The sequence below is a fragment of the Varroa jacobsoni genome, unplaced genomic scaffold (assembly GCF_002532875.2).
Source record: "Varroa jacobsoni isolate VJ856 unplaced genomic scaffold, vjacob_1.0 scaffold_487, whole genome shotgun sequence".
In the NCBI taxonomy this organism is placed as follows: Eukaryota; Metazoa; Arthropoda; class Arachnida; order Mesostigmata; family Varroidae; genus Varroa; species Varroa jacobsoni.
Window position 1 is genome coordinate 124,362 of NW_019213389.1, and position 14,919 is coordinate 139,280.

Genomic DNA, 14,919 nt, shown 5'->3' on the forward strand with positions numbered 1-14,919 from the left:
TCATTCATTCATGTAAACGTAAACGTAAACGTAAGTTGTAATCGTTCAAACTGAGATACCGTATATTGCATTAGAAGTATGCGCTTTTCTCTATGACGTTGCTGAGCCCCTTGCGAACCCGCGGGTGACAAGTGAGTTGGTCCATCGAAAAAGCTGATTCTTGAAGAAATTAGTCAACTCACAGTATTAAATCCCTGTCCGCACCCTATGTTAACGGCCGCATATTTCTGTGGCCTTAGCTACGTTTTCAAATGGTTAGGAATACTTTTTTCTCCTGAAAACGCTAGCTGTGTAATTAAGCCCTAATGCATCGTGCACTGCTGACAGTGGTCATGTGGTGCTAAAATAGCAGAGGCTAACGCTCTGTAAAAGCGAAGCGCAATTACGTGTCGTTTTGCCTGTGACGACCCTTACACGTATGTATATTCATAATAAAAGGAATACGAAGAGTAGAAAGGGAACTCGCTGTTTCATATCATACTCGACGAATTTCTTGTTCCCTTTGTGCTACCCCTCTGTGTTAACCCTTTGACTAGAAGTCTGAAGCCTCTACTTTCTCCACTTGCTAGACTCGTTCTTCGTAATGACGAGGGCGCTGCTCTTGTCATGCTCTCTATGATTTTGTTTGTCGGTGCGGCCGGCCCTGGCCATTTTGACTTTAGGCTCTGTTCATATTGGTGCATAGATAGTAATTCGATGGGCACGCAAGCTATATCAGTGCCGTTAACCGCGTTAAAATAGCTGAGCCAACGGTGATGGCATGATAAGCGATAGGGTTTCGGGTAAAATCAGCCCGGGCATCGATATTCAGATATATAGATAGTACAAAACCGAATAGTGTATGCTGTCAATTATACATTGCGTGGCAGGGTGGGACATTAAGTCGGCTAGCGAAGAAGACGTCTGCTACGACCTAACCAACTTCACTTTACTAACCGGGGGTGAGCGGAGAACAGAAAGCAGTCAGGTCTAAAAGTGCTAAGTTCCTTAAGAGTAAAGAGAAACAAGTGGGTCGGCAGCCAAACCAACAAACACTATATCCCTAAGTGAAAAATAGAAAGCATCAGTCAGACAATTCTTTTCAAGTGAAAATTATAACAGTAACAGAAGACGGTAGCGAAGTATCCGTACGATTAAAAGCTTCGAACGGCATACATACCGTTTGCTCTTTGTTTTATTTAATGTGGTAAACTTTTCCTTCACACTTCTGTGTGTTCGGCGAAGTCCTCTATCACAGAATAGCTAGCACCGATGCTGCCTATAGCATAGGACGCGCGGGTGCGCGAACAACGGCCTAACGTAGCAATGGCTTCAAAGTAACCTTGTGGAATTTCTGTCTATCAATAAGATTGATTATTGTCTGTTCCCACTGCGAGGTAGTACGATTTTTAATGGGTGGAAACGATCGACTGACCCCGAAGGCTTAGTCAAGATAACCCAATCTTAACAGGGCCGAGCTCTATCATTATTGTGAGTGCCTGGTAATTTCCCTTAAACGATGGAAATGCGCCACTGGCAATCAAATTCGCATCATTTACGTCTATGCAGCACGTTGGGCCAGCGAATCGAGGTTCACTTTCATCATTGCACAGGTCGTCATATGGAGGAACGACTCCCACACGTATTTAACTAAGCAATTCGACCCTTAACAGGCTCATGGTGTCCGGACAGAATTCACTACAAATGTGAAAAGATTTTTGTACGACCAGATTTGAGCTAGCAGTATCGGCAAATATCGTACCGACGTTCCGGTGTTTGCACTATTTCGAAAATAACAGCTACTGTAACTAGCTAATCCGTTGTTTTTTTCGAGAAAAAAATAGTTTACTCACGTAGCAAACTCAACGAGACGCTAGACAGATATCTCTTTACGTCTTACTAATTAACTCATATTGTATGCACGAGCTATGATCGGAGAGGTTCTGCATGAAGGAATACAACTGCATGAAGACGTTGTCTCAATGCTGTTGAAAGTTAGCCTAGTATTTTTTTTTTTATATAGCTATTAGTTATGTAATCTTCTCGTTAGTCGTAGTGATATAATGCGAATTATAATTTCAATAGTAGCTATTATATATCATTTATTATCTTTATGCTCATAGTTTCAGACTATTCCGTAATTTATTGTTATTACCATCATCGTGATTATCATTTCCGAGCTAGCTGATTGAGCTTCAGGGAGCTAAGGATATATTAGATGCGACTCATACCAATTACTGGGCTGACTTCTTTTTATACTGGGGGATATCTAGATCATCATATTGTTACTATCCTGTAAAATAAAACGTAGAAAAAAATCGACATTTCACCAACTGCACGATAATTAAGCCACTATGCACAGGAAATTACACTCTATTTCAGTATTATTTGAGAAGAATCCTAATTTCTGTAAAAAGACGCATTTTTATCTCTGAAGGGTAATTCTAAAATGCAATGAACAATCCTTGCTAAGAAAGGACATGCTTCAGTTTTTTTTGTGTTTATTGCACTTTTAAGTAAGTAAGCAGCAAGTTGCTAATGAAGCCATATGACGGGGTCTTCTAGCTAGCTCTAAATAACATCAGCGAGTAGTCGAGACGTAAAATAGCTGAGCCAGTTAGCGCAGAAGATCACAGATGCGGGATCTAGTTGCGTAAACATCTTAATAATTTGTACATAACTATGGCAATATCACCGTTCCGGAATAGAGTCATCAGCGTGCATATGGTCTTAAATTTTAGCGTAAATATATATATATATGTATAAATACCTTTCATATGATGTCATCATCAGCATTTTTCTTTTCGCTTGTCCCTGGTACCATAAACAGCGCTTCCTTTAAACAATACTTCGAAGACTTTGCCAAGTCTACACTTGATGCGCAGTTATAAAGTCTTCAAAGAAAACGTTGGCTTTGATTTGTTTGGCTCTTACTATTATTATTATTATGGAAAGCTACCCTGGGCTGGGGTTTGCGATCCCATAAGCATTGCAAACGCTCCAAAAGTCATCTACGATTAAATAATAATCATTTGACTTTGAGCAGAGTAGTTAGCTTTGCATATTGTTTCAGCTAACTCTAGGAAGGTTTGGAAATATATCTCGAAAATAATATCATGATAAAGTGTGCGCCTAAAAGTAACATTCTAGTGCCTTACGTCCGGTACTTAAGCCGTTGGGCATCACTTCGGACGACCGACTTTGTTGACCTACGAATAGCCCAGTCTCAATAATGTATACTAGTTACTGAAAATCCGTTCTGATTAACATTCAAGTAAGTTTTTTTTTTGCCTAAAAATATTCTTGTTGGTAACTTATTATTGCTTAGCGTCGCAATATGCGTCGAGATATGTAACGCGATTATAGGCAGTCTCGACAGCTAAACGAAATCTGGTTCGTCATTTCTGGCCAAGTTGAAGGTAGTGAAAGGATACTTACTTTTATATTGAATTGCGTCTGCAATTTTAATATGGCCATCGCGATATGATCTATTGCATACAGAATGATGAAGACGCTCTGTTTCGCTGGCGTTTCAAATATAATTCGTTTGCCACTCGTCGTGCCCATTTTACCTTGCCACATAAATGAACTCGAATGTTTTCGATTTCAGCGTCCAGTGTAGCACTACGTATGAACGTTACATTGAATCGTTTAGTTAATAAGCTGTGCGTGCATGAATGAGCACGACTGACGCAATACGTCTACGGTATTTTGAGCATTACGTGGACAATATAAGATCAATGCCCTTTGAATATCCGTGAATTTTAAATCTGCTCTAAAGTGACCAGAAGAGCACGCGTCACAGTTGACACTCGTGCGAAGGTAGCAGTAAACATCTTGTCCAAATTTATCTAGAAATAGTAAGTTGGTTATAAAATAATTACCGCCGCCTATTTAAAATTTGTCGGCTGTTGACGGCCAAGTACTGTTAAAGGACTTTTTATAAAGGCCCACTTTGGGCTTGGACGACAAGGCTTGATATGTCGGGTATTCTCGACACTTACTTCCTTTCTAGCAGAGTCAACGAAACTTTTAAGAGCACATAGAATAAACGTGGCGTGTACGATAAAGAGTCAAAGCCTGACCGTACTACTGTGGCCTGCGAACTTCAAAAGAAGCCATCGCAGCCGATTTTTCAGGCTCGAGAATATTCGAAATAGTTATTAGATAAGCCTGTATAAAGCCTCGCTGTACAGAGGGGAACTTGGTGCATTGTCTCCACAGCCCTTTGACATCGACGTTGCTATTAAGTTCCTTTTTAATTCAACTTGAGACTCTGGACGCAAAGTAACATATCGTGATTGAGCTGACTCAATATACATTGGAGATGGAATCGTATTGTGTCACTTGTTAAGCCTGTGTTCGGCCAACATGTCGTGCGCTTTTTCAGCAAAAAGCTGACCATCCTATTGCTTCTTTTTACCTAGCGGTTAGAACGCGCACACTATTGCATAAGCCATTATTATTCTATTGTAGAGCTATTTTCAAAGATATCGATTGTTTTTTTAAAATTTTTATTTTATCTAGTCATGAATTAACTAGTCTTAATACTTTTTGTTACCATTGAACTCGCTCAAAATTGTTCAGCGGGTCGACAAAAATTTTGCACCTACTCAAAGTAATACGTTTCGTGTCATTCTTCGACGGACGGGATTCCATTAGCAAATGGTGATCTATGAATGAAACAGGTGTGGCTACCTGCCTATCATGATATCGTCCCCTGCTCTAGGAACACGTACTTGCATAAGTAGTTACATGAACGCGCTCGAACGACAGGGTCGTATGCATATTAATTAGATAGAAATTGTGCTGGCAAATGAGCATCTAAAATATCTACCTAGCTAAAGGGTACGAGCGAGGTGCTGCCTTACTATACGTTGACAGTGATTTTATAGAGGAAAAAAACAAAGCTGAAAAGATGACGTTTTTGCAAGCATCTCAAATTTAGTTGGCTAGCGATAATTCTCATATAGTCCTTGTGTTGAGGAGAAAGAAAGGTAGACAATCCAAGAGAACCTATTCCGGTCAACTTCCAACTTTGGCAGTATTTGTCACAGCCATAAATACTTGATTACCTCATCGTTAGTATTTAGAAGAAATCTAAGCACAGGATAAGCAGGTCGTAATACTATTGCCATGTTGAAATGTTACTTTGTATACTCTGTCCTGCGGATGATCCATCGCATTAATAATTTCGAAGCGTAAATGTGATGATTTCCGGTCCGCTGTAACTTAAACTCAGTATTTCAGACGTCAAAAATAGGACGTGTTCTAGTTAAGGCTTCTTAAGGCTTAGATGACTGAGCGTGATCTGTCTATCCAGGTTGTCTTCTCGTGTGAAATAACTGATGTGATACGTCGTCCAATATAAATGGTAAGTTATGGCTTTTCGGGTTCAAAGTATGAGTTAGATGTTTGATAAAGGCAAGGTAAACCTGTCGATTTTGGTACTTTTGACGCACTTTCCTGACGTCGCCGAAGTGAATGACTGCCTTCGAAGGCCTCACAAAAAGAGGAGGTTTTTTCGACTTTAGAAAGCACTTCTTCGTTCTTTGCCGTCCATAAACGCGCACATATCCAACATATAACAACAATAACAGTCAGCGTCCCGCTCGTGATAACGCTTATCAGGTCATTCGGACGTAAACTCACTCACATGCCCAAAGACTGACAGGTTCTCGCTTGAACCTTTGTGTTGTAACAATTGTGCTAAAAGACGGACCTAGGACTCGTACAGTGCACCAACATAGGCCAGCCTAAAAGGAGAAATTGATCTTCAAGCAAAATTTACGAAGCGGTTTTTGGAAATGGATGTTCCGAGCTGTCGCACTGTTGTCTGGCCTGTACAGTCCTGATTTAAAGATTATAGATAACGTACATCGTGCCCTATAAATGCTTTAGCCAATAGTCAACAGACCGAGCTTATGTGACTATTGCTAAACCATTACGATGGCTTCATATAGCGTTGTTGTTTCTTTGAAATCACGCCTTTCTTAGTACAGGGCTTTTCAAATGATATGTACAAATAGATTGCACGTCTCGTTCGAACACCTTTTGTTGAATGTAAATACTGTCCGCTGTGCTAGCAATTTTCACTGAAATCGAGCCATTTGTTATAGTTATTGTATAGATGCGGTAGCTTGTTGTCCATAGACGTGTACAATGGATGATATGAATATGCTGTGGTACAAGGTTGCTATTTTGCCATTGTATAAAAAAGCTCCATGTCCAGGCAGCTTTTTTTGGCAGCCTTACCAAACGTAACAGCACAACGTTTCAAACAAACCTAGCAAAAGCAGACGTCAACCTCGAAAGAATCCTTAGCGCTATATGGTCAACGTCTCAGTGTGATCCTCGAGGACCCACCAATAACCCCCCGATTATTAGGATTGAGCCGTAGTAACAATTTAGCCATGCGAAAGGTAGTGACAAAGTCACCTACTTATGCTATTTTATTTAATTTTCCAGTAGAATCTTGTCGAGAACGAAACATCAGCTTATAGATCCTTACCCCCCGTTTACCCCCCTGATAGCGACAGGTTGCTCAGATTGTCATAGCCTGACATTTCGTGTTGTCGTTCCGCTCGAGATCTGACCGACTTGTTCGACGGCTAATATCGCCTTCGACATAATATAAATACGATCACTTTATACATGTGTATAGATACAGACACTACAAGTATCAAATAAGCATAATGCTATCAGCCGCTACACTTGGGACTCTGGGGGGCGAAAAAATCGGCACTGTCTTTCACATTTTCGCAGTTGTCCGCTGACAAACTATGTGTTGTCGGGCGTGTATCCAAACACGGAAAAGCGACCTATCGGAATAAGCGGTGTTTTCCTAGTAGACAATCAGAGCAACGAAATTTCATTGCCACTCAACCAAGTTTGCACCTTCGAGAAGGTTGCCGGCTAACCCTCGCTAGAACGTCGAATGTTCGGTATGACGACGTTTGACAACTCTAAATCACCAATACCAGACAATAAGTACACCGTTTATGTACCCATTGTGACCATTCCATGACGCAAGTCACACGTCCTATAATTCAGCTTCACATGGAACGTCATAGAATCAGTAACAGTTGGTTGTTTTTGCTCGTATCATATGTTAAGTGAACGTGGATTGCTCGTTTATGGAAAAGCCGTCATGTTTGAATGCTTTCGATCAAATTCGGTAAAAATAATATAGGACAATAGCGTAAAGTCCTTATTTCGGTAAGTTTTTACGTGATTATTTAAAAAGTTCCGCCTCTGCGCTGATCCTGACAAATGCAACACTGTAACATATTGAGCCGACGCTAATAAATGACAACCTAACAAATGAGCAATTATAATGTAAACAAATAGTAAACAAATCCTCGGGCTGCCCGACAAAGAAAAACTTGACATCAGTCTCTCTCTCTTGAAAGAGGAATTGACATCAATCCACATGCTTCTCTCTCACAGACGATCTCTGTAGATCTATTTTTTCATTTCTAGAGTGCATCTCTAGATTATCTGGCGGATCGATAAGCCCGTGCCAGGACGAGGACGACACAAATTGTTCTGGTCGACCCTCCGACTTGTACTGGCGACTGTTATTGTCGGCAGATGAGAGAAATCGGAATTCATTATTAAACAGTAGGAAAAGGTTTCTACGCAAAAATTTCGCTCTGGTGCCGTAGAAGTGGCTGGTGAACGAAGGTCTCTAGTGAAATGGACTAGAGGAGTGAACGAATGATCTGACTAGCTGTATATAAAAAAAGCTCCCATGTACGTTTTGCTGATTTATGACGAGATTATTGAAAGCCCGCGTGAGATAATTCTCGCTAAAAGCATCCACACATCGATGTTTAGTTTTCCTTGTTTTCAAAGGCCTAAAATGACCACAAACAATGTATAACGATACAATACGAGAATGTATACGTTGCACCTTCCATTTCCACCAGTGTCGTCTGTCTGACTGACTGCCGCAAAGCGGCATTGGCTCACTTAGCGTCCACATGTTTTGCTTATTTTCACCAAATACTTTTATAGTTTCCTAAAATAATTAAAGAAATAACAGATATGGCAGCCGCCCGATGACGGTTCTATAGAATCTGGCTGAATTCATTGAAATCAAAGGAAATTAATAATATCTGCTCGTTAGACAACTATGCCGCCGTTCTTGCTGTGAATTCTATTGCGAAGTCCGTTCTATTCATGTGTATTTTTTATAACAAGCTTTGTATTAAAATAAGTCAAAATACCGTTATGCAAAGGACTATATAGGGTATTGGCATAGATATACATAGTCTGCCAAAGAAAATTTATGCATTTTTATTTGTGTATATCTTCATTATTATGGCAATTTTTTGACATTTTGCCTAAAATTTTCAATAATTTGCAGACTCCTTATAGATTATCTATCTCGCCTTCACTTGCCTGGGATTCCCCTATTTTTATCATAATCTTGCTGTTGTTATGATAGTGGATCCGCTTCTCAGTTCGTTTTTCTGTCTACACCGATAAAATAAGCCTAGATAGGCCTGGAAACAGGACATATGGTTTTGTCAATATGCAGCAGCAAAAATACAACAACAGCAGCAGCAGCAGCTGCTGCTGTTGTTGTTGTTGTTGTTATAGGATCAGCGTAATCGTGTTGTTACCATACAGATCTCAGGGTCCCAGTGACGACCGCTACCCCATCTCTGCCGCCATCTCTTCGAACGAAATTTGCGTTACGGAAGCAACTGTGGCACCGATCCGGCTATTGCAGGCTTAGCAGAAGCAGCCAATTAAATAGAGAGTGTGGATTACAACAACATGGAAGCACAGCTTATGCTAAACAAAACACAATGGTGTGAGACATAGCACAGACGCGAGATATGGCCTATCTAGCAGGGTAGACAGGTGTGGCGGTACAGGAAGACAAAGGCTGAGTCTAACCGACCACAGAGATGCGGCAAGCGAAAGAAAGGGACCCAAAGCAAACTGAACGATATAATAAGCGGTACTGCTTTCTTCAATCCAAGCATAGTCATGGGACGAACGACACTTGCGGATGTTGCTACAGTGCCGTCTAAGATGTTACGGCCTCACCAAAAATACTTCGCCTAGAGGTCAGTGTTATAAAAAAAGAAAAAAAAAACACCTAGGCTATGCGTTGTACCGCAGTGGCCGAGTGTGTTGTAAAAGACTGCAAATTTGCCTGCGTTTTTCGCGCTGCCTTCCTCCCTCCGTATTTTTATAACAGTAACAATAACAACAGTGGTACTACCACAGAAAACAACGAGGTCTACAACAACGTCAACGTAAATCTACGGACCTAGATAATGGCTATTGATATTTTTCATTAGCTGTTAAGAGTGGTTGACCTTCAAATGAAGACGCCACCTGAACGGAACGGGAAGAGCGCTGTCGACCGAGCTACACAACGAGGGCAAATCATACTTCTACAGGCATCACAATCACATATTACGCCTAAATCTAATGGAAACGTTGCCACTGGATGGCTTAACAATTAATAGATTTCCATCTGTTAACGTTCAAATTGGTACTGCCTTTTTTATTAGCGTAGTTCGGAGCGATGTTTTGACTGGTTGTGACAATGATGATGTTAAATTGAATCATCTGTCGGGAGATGGCGGCGCGACACGAGTGAGTGCCGACTTAGATAATGCCTGATGGTTTAACCACCGGACGTAAAATATAAAAACATTTCTAGCAAAGATAAGTAGTGGCTGTAATATCTCCTTCCTGTCGCACAGCGACTTTTTTTTTCGCGAGAAAAAAGAAATGAAGAACGGCAGGGAATGGAGAGTGCGCGATGGCCGGTTCCACCGTATGCCTATATTTTATGCACAATAGTTTGGAGAAAAATAGACGAAGGCCGCAAAAATCAAATGCTTTTTGGATAGGTCGTGTGGCGTTGAGCGTCGGATTGCTGATGATAACTTCTGAATGACGTATTGTTTTTATCGTAAAAATCGATACTGGGGATATTATCAATTATAATATTTACTCATACAAACATTCATGCATAGAAAAAAATCGCAGGAGTTTATTAGAGAATTGATGGTTTTATTAAGCAACGACAGATTTTTACAGGACCTTTTTGGGGATGATGGCATACTTCGTATGTCGTCACTTGTAGTCAAGTACTTACCGACTTACTTACTGGATGTGTACTGTATTTTTCATGGCGGATAAGAACACCGCATTATAGACTGTTTACTCGGGTAAACTACTATGGTTTGATTAAATTTTGGTTTGTTAACAAAAAAAATGCAATTACGCTCTGGTAATAGCTATTCGAAGAAAGACATTATCTAGTTATTATTAGTTACTAATCAAGTACTGATATAACTTGATTATTTTCTGTCAACTTACGTCATCTAATAAAAAACGATACTGGACAAGTACCTAATACTGCCGTAGACATACATGTTCCGTTCCGTTCCTCTCCTTTACGAGTTAAGCGTTTTACACTATGCAGAGTAAACAATTAGCGGTCTATGTAGGCGTCAGTCACTGGTAGGAAAGCAAGAGTAGTGTTTGTGGGGTAAAAGAGGTCACCTGAAGACGGCTATAATCCACTAAGAAGTACCTAAGGTTCATCATCATCAGATTCTCTTAGCACTAGCAGCAGTACGCGCTATCATCCTGTGCCAGTCTAATATTGGGCCACACTTTGCCGTACTAAGCGATCCTAAGCGAAACTGTTTACTGAAACAAGTCCGTTCGGTTATGTCCTAAAATGGATTATACATCCGAGACTATAGAGATAGAACTGTACTCAAATAGCACGGCCAATTGACAGATAATCACCTAGCAGGTCATTGTTCTACGGCTGCAAAGGCCGCTGTCGCTCCTGCTGCTGAAATTTTTACTTTCGTCTATCTATTATAGGAACATTATTAATGGCTCTCCGTGCCTGCTCTATCAGTTCGTTGCATACTTTTCTTTAAGCTATTTTTACCTTGCAGTGGACAAGGCCGCCGGAAAAACTCAACCTCAGCTCAGCGGGCAGAATCAACCCTTCATCGGTTTTAATGCTAAACAGGTTTTATTTAACGGTCCTAAATCATAGGTGATATTTTTCCTGACCTCGGTTGTGCGTAAAGCTACCTTGTCTTGTTTATCGCTTGGTGTGGCAGACCTGGCTTTCAGGTTTGGCAACAAGCAGAATAGGTTTTGTCCGACTTCTAAGCGTGTCATCATACAGGTAGGCACTTATATAGCTTCACTGAAAGACACGTGACTTCCACCCGAGAGTCTAGTATCCCTGCAGGTTTTAGTAAATAGGCCGATTTGCGTGGTCAGTATTCACTTTACAAGGTTTGTTTAGCTACCCTCAATTATATATAAATAGCCGCCAGATACTAATCCAATGTTACCCAACATGGCCTACGGGTAATATGTATATTCACATCCATTTTAAATGGGGCGTGATGAGAAACAAAAGTTATGTTAGTGGTTTAAGAACTTCGTCGCATCCCATAAGTATCGTGCCAGTACATAGCGGTGTATATAGTTAACTGTGGACTACATTTAATTTAAATACTAGGAATAAAATACTAAGCAACTTAGCAGTAAGGTAGCCCGAGATTACTGCTATCTTTTCAAAAGTCTAGCCTGTCCTTCTCCGATGCTCACCTCCTTTCGATAGACTAAGCTCTGAATCAGCGGCCACTCTTGATATATTGCTACTTTTATCTTTGAGCATGTCATATACGTTATCTAAGCTGCAGCATGATAATGCAATTGATCTTTTGATTTATTTACATACGAGACGCTACAATATATCAATTAGACTATATACAGTATGACAGGCAAAAGAAACCCATTTTCGAAATGTACATGTATTGTACATCTTTATAGTTTGGATTAGTATCCCAACTTCGGACCATATCACCTAGCAGTGTTATTGCTGACTTCATTTTAGCGAAATCACCTTAATCCGAATTCAGTGATTCCTAAGAAGCTACGAAGCCCCAGATAGCTTACGGACAGAAGCTTCTAAAGGAGTATATAGACAATCCACGATTAATTTAATTTCTGTTAAGCTTTTATTCCTCTGAAATTCGCGCTCTTCGCGAGCGTGGAATCATTTCAAGATTGCCTCCAAGCTTGCTGTTTCCAGACTTACTGTTATGTTTAAAAAAAAAAAAAAAAAAAAAAAGCATTTTCCCTTGTACTGTGTCTTTGATTTTAATTTTCTGTGAACAATCACAACATAACAGTTGTTCTCTAAGATATATAGTAGCACCTGTTTGCAGTACCCTATACACTTGTATGGCTAACCCCTCAGAATAACCCTCTTGGTCGGTTAATAACGGACTAAATCCAAGAGTTTGGTATCCATCATATTAAAAAAAAAAACAAAGCTTTGTCATTCATACTGCTTGAAGTTATTCTGTATGAATGTTATACTTTAACTGCAAGTTGCCACCGTGAAAGGGACCATCATTCGTGTAAATCATATTCCTATCCGCGTGGAGAAGTTGTCTCGTCTTGTAACCGGTGGAGTTCGTTTCCAATTCAAGGATTGGCAAAAAATCACTCTATTTGATTTAGAATCTGTTAGTTAACTAGACCACCCGACAAATTAAAGCTACCGAGTATAAGTTTTCATAAGGATAATCCATAGAACCGTGTGCGTCCTAAATGCGGTCCGTTTCGTCGACAATAGTATTTGCATTAGTCACATATACATATGCGATAAATTCTGATTAAAAAAAAAATTAAGATTTCATTATGTAGGGCAAGCGTGATAGCCTCCGCAGCGCAAAAAGTGTGCTTTAACACATATTAAATGACGACCATCAAGTGCACGAACAGTGCAGTCTTGGGTGCCACGGTTATACTAGTATATTTTAAACTGCGCATTAGAATATAGTTATTATATAATTATATTTAGAAAGTACTTGTCTAGCTAGCCGCTGTGTTATCGCTTAGAGCATACAGTATTGATGTAAGATCTGCAGTCAGTGACAAATACGCTGCCCATGATGAGAACGACAAAAGTCAACATGGCCTCCTGAAAGCAAACAAAGAAAATAAATGTTCCGATAGCGCTATCAAATGGCGACGGTCCACATATGATTATATTAGCGTGATCTTTTCGCCAGCTACGAGTTTTAGGCGCTAAGCGAGATAAAATTTATCGAATATTGTTACTATCGCTACTAGTATATTATAAGCGTAATTGAAAAAAAAAATTAAAAAAAGTACCATGAAATCGACTATTTTGTCGAATATTGGTTCATCTCATAGACACGTACCACGGTAACTATCAAGAGAAAGAGAATTCAGGTTTTTTTAAATAGTGCCTATGTGTGTCTGTGTGTGTGTGTTCGTGTCTGTCTGTGTCTGCGAGTGTGTGTGTTTGTGTGTCTCTGTCGGTGTAAGTGTCAGTGGGTGTGTGTGCGTGTGGGCGGGTGTGTGGATGCGATAGTTCCTGTCACATGCGCAAATCAGTCCCCCGATTCGATATGAGTGTTTATGACGATATTGAGATAATAATAGAAAATAAGAGCAAGGTTTGCATGTGTCTATATAAAGGTCACTGCAATCATCTCTATCGTACCTTCCTTTCTTTTTAACTGACTGGCTGCTGGACATACGTAGGATATATTATGTAGATATATACTTTGACCAAAGTAAATTGGGTCCTCTTTTGAAGTGCCTTACATTAAGTATGTAAGTTACCTCGAGCTAAGGACAATGTTCTTTATTATGCTTCTCATTTCTTCATTTTGTTGGGCTGGTGGCGTCTCGTAGGTATCAAGTTTGAGACAACTGCGGTATTGTCGCACAGATCCGCTATCGCCAGATACATACATGATGAGTCAATTATGACGGAGATAAATTGTTTTGATTCGAAAACAATTACAGGTGTTTATTTATAACCCAAGTTTTAAACTAAAATCTCCGTTTTCTGAACGAAGTCGTATGAAATCGCTCGATGTATAAATGACATCGTGGAACCGAAGGATTGGCTGTTCGTATGAGGTACTCGTAAACAAATGCTTTTTCTGCTCTGAGCTTAGCTGACTCGAAATCTCAGCTGCGTACTAAGATAATGTAATTAATATTGTGAAGATTCCTTTATTATTAAGCAATTATTTGAATAATCGACAAACTTCTATCGTTACGTTGGGAACAATGTCGGGTTTGAAAAGACTGAATATCACACCTTCAAATGAATAACAGTGCGTTACATTTACAAAGAGAATTCTGATCATTATCCACAATATTGTTATTTCTGTCATAATCCGATGTTTATTTCAGCTGAAAGGCGTGTAGACGTGCACGTCATAGAAACATCATACATATCTGCGGTCAAAAGGAAAATCGTTGTTAGATATCGACCTCTTGCCTCTGTTAAGCTCAATAATGGCTTGCTACCAATCTTCAAAACTGTGTTTTGCTATGAACACTACATGCAAAGAGTCAGTGAGCTGATACTAACCATAGAGAGGCAGAGAATGAAAAGCTCGGACGATCCGTTAAGGAAATCCACCGCTACGATATCTGAAAACAAGTTTCCGTTTAATAAGTTACCGAAGTTACGCTTTTGTTTTATAGGTAACATTACTTACATATGCGTTTCGTTTTAAAATTATTTATTTTATGAAATATTGCCGCTTTTATAGACTTTTTACTGATCATTTCAACTTTCTCTTGCTCAAATTTGCTTCTATCATTTTCTTGCGCTCCGTATAGTACAGATGAACGGTAGGCCCCGTCCGGGAGCAAGTTATGGATATAAACCTCAGAGTTTTTATTGCCCTCGAAACAGTTATGGCTTCGAATTGCGAATAGCAGAACGAGCAGACTTATGACCGATGATTTTATCCTAGCTTATCTGGCTTGCATTTGCTCCTGTCGATAAATTTGCCTTTTGGGTTGGTGTAACTGCTGCTTTAAGGGGGCAGCGGCGCTACTGGCAATGGTAGCAGCGTAGTAATTCAT

At 39.9% G+C, this 14,919-nt stretch overlaps 1 long non-coding RNA gene across 7 annotated transcripts in view; it reads left to right on the plus strand.

Annotated features, from left to right (window-relative positions):
• LOC111260886 (uncharacterized) overlaps positions 1-14,919 on the plus strand; it is a 93,529-nt gene that overhangs the window by 40,084 nt on the left and 38,526 nt on the right. The gene's annotated exons all lie outside the window — the stretch shown is intronic.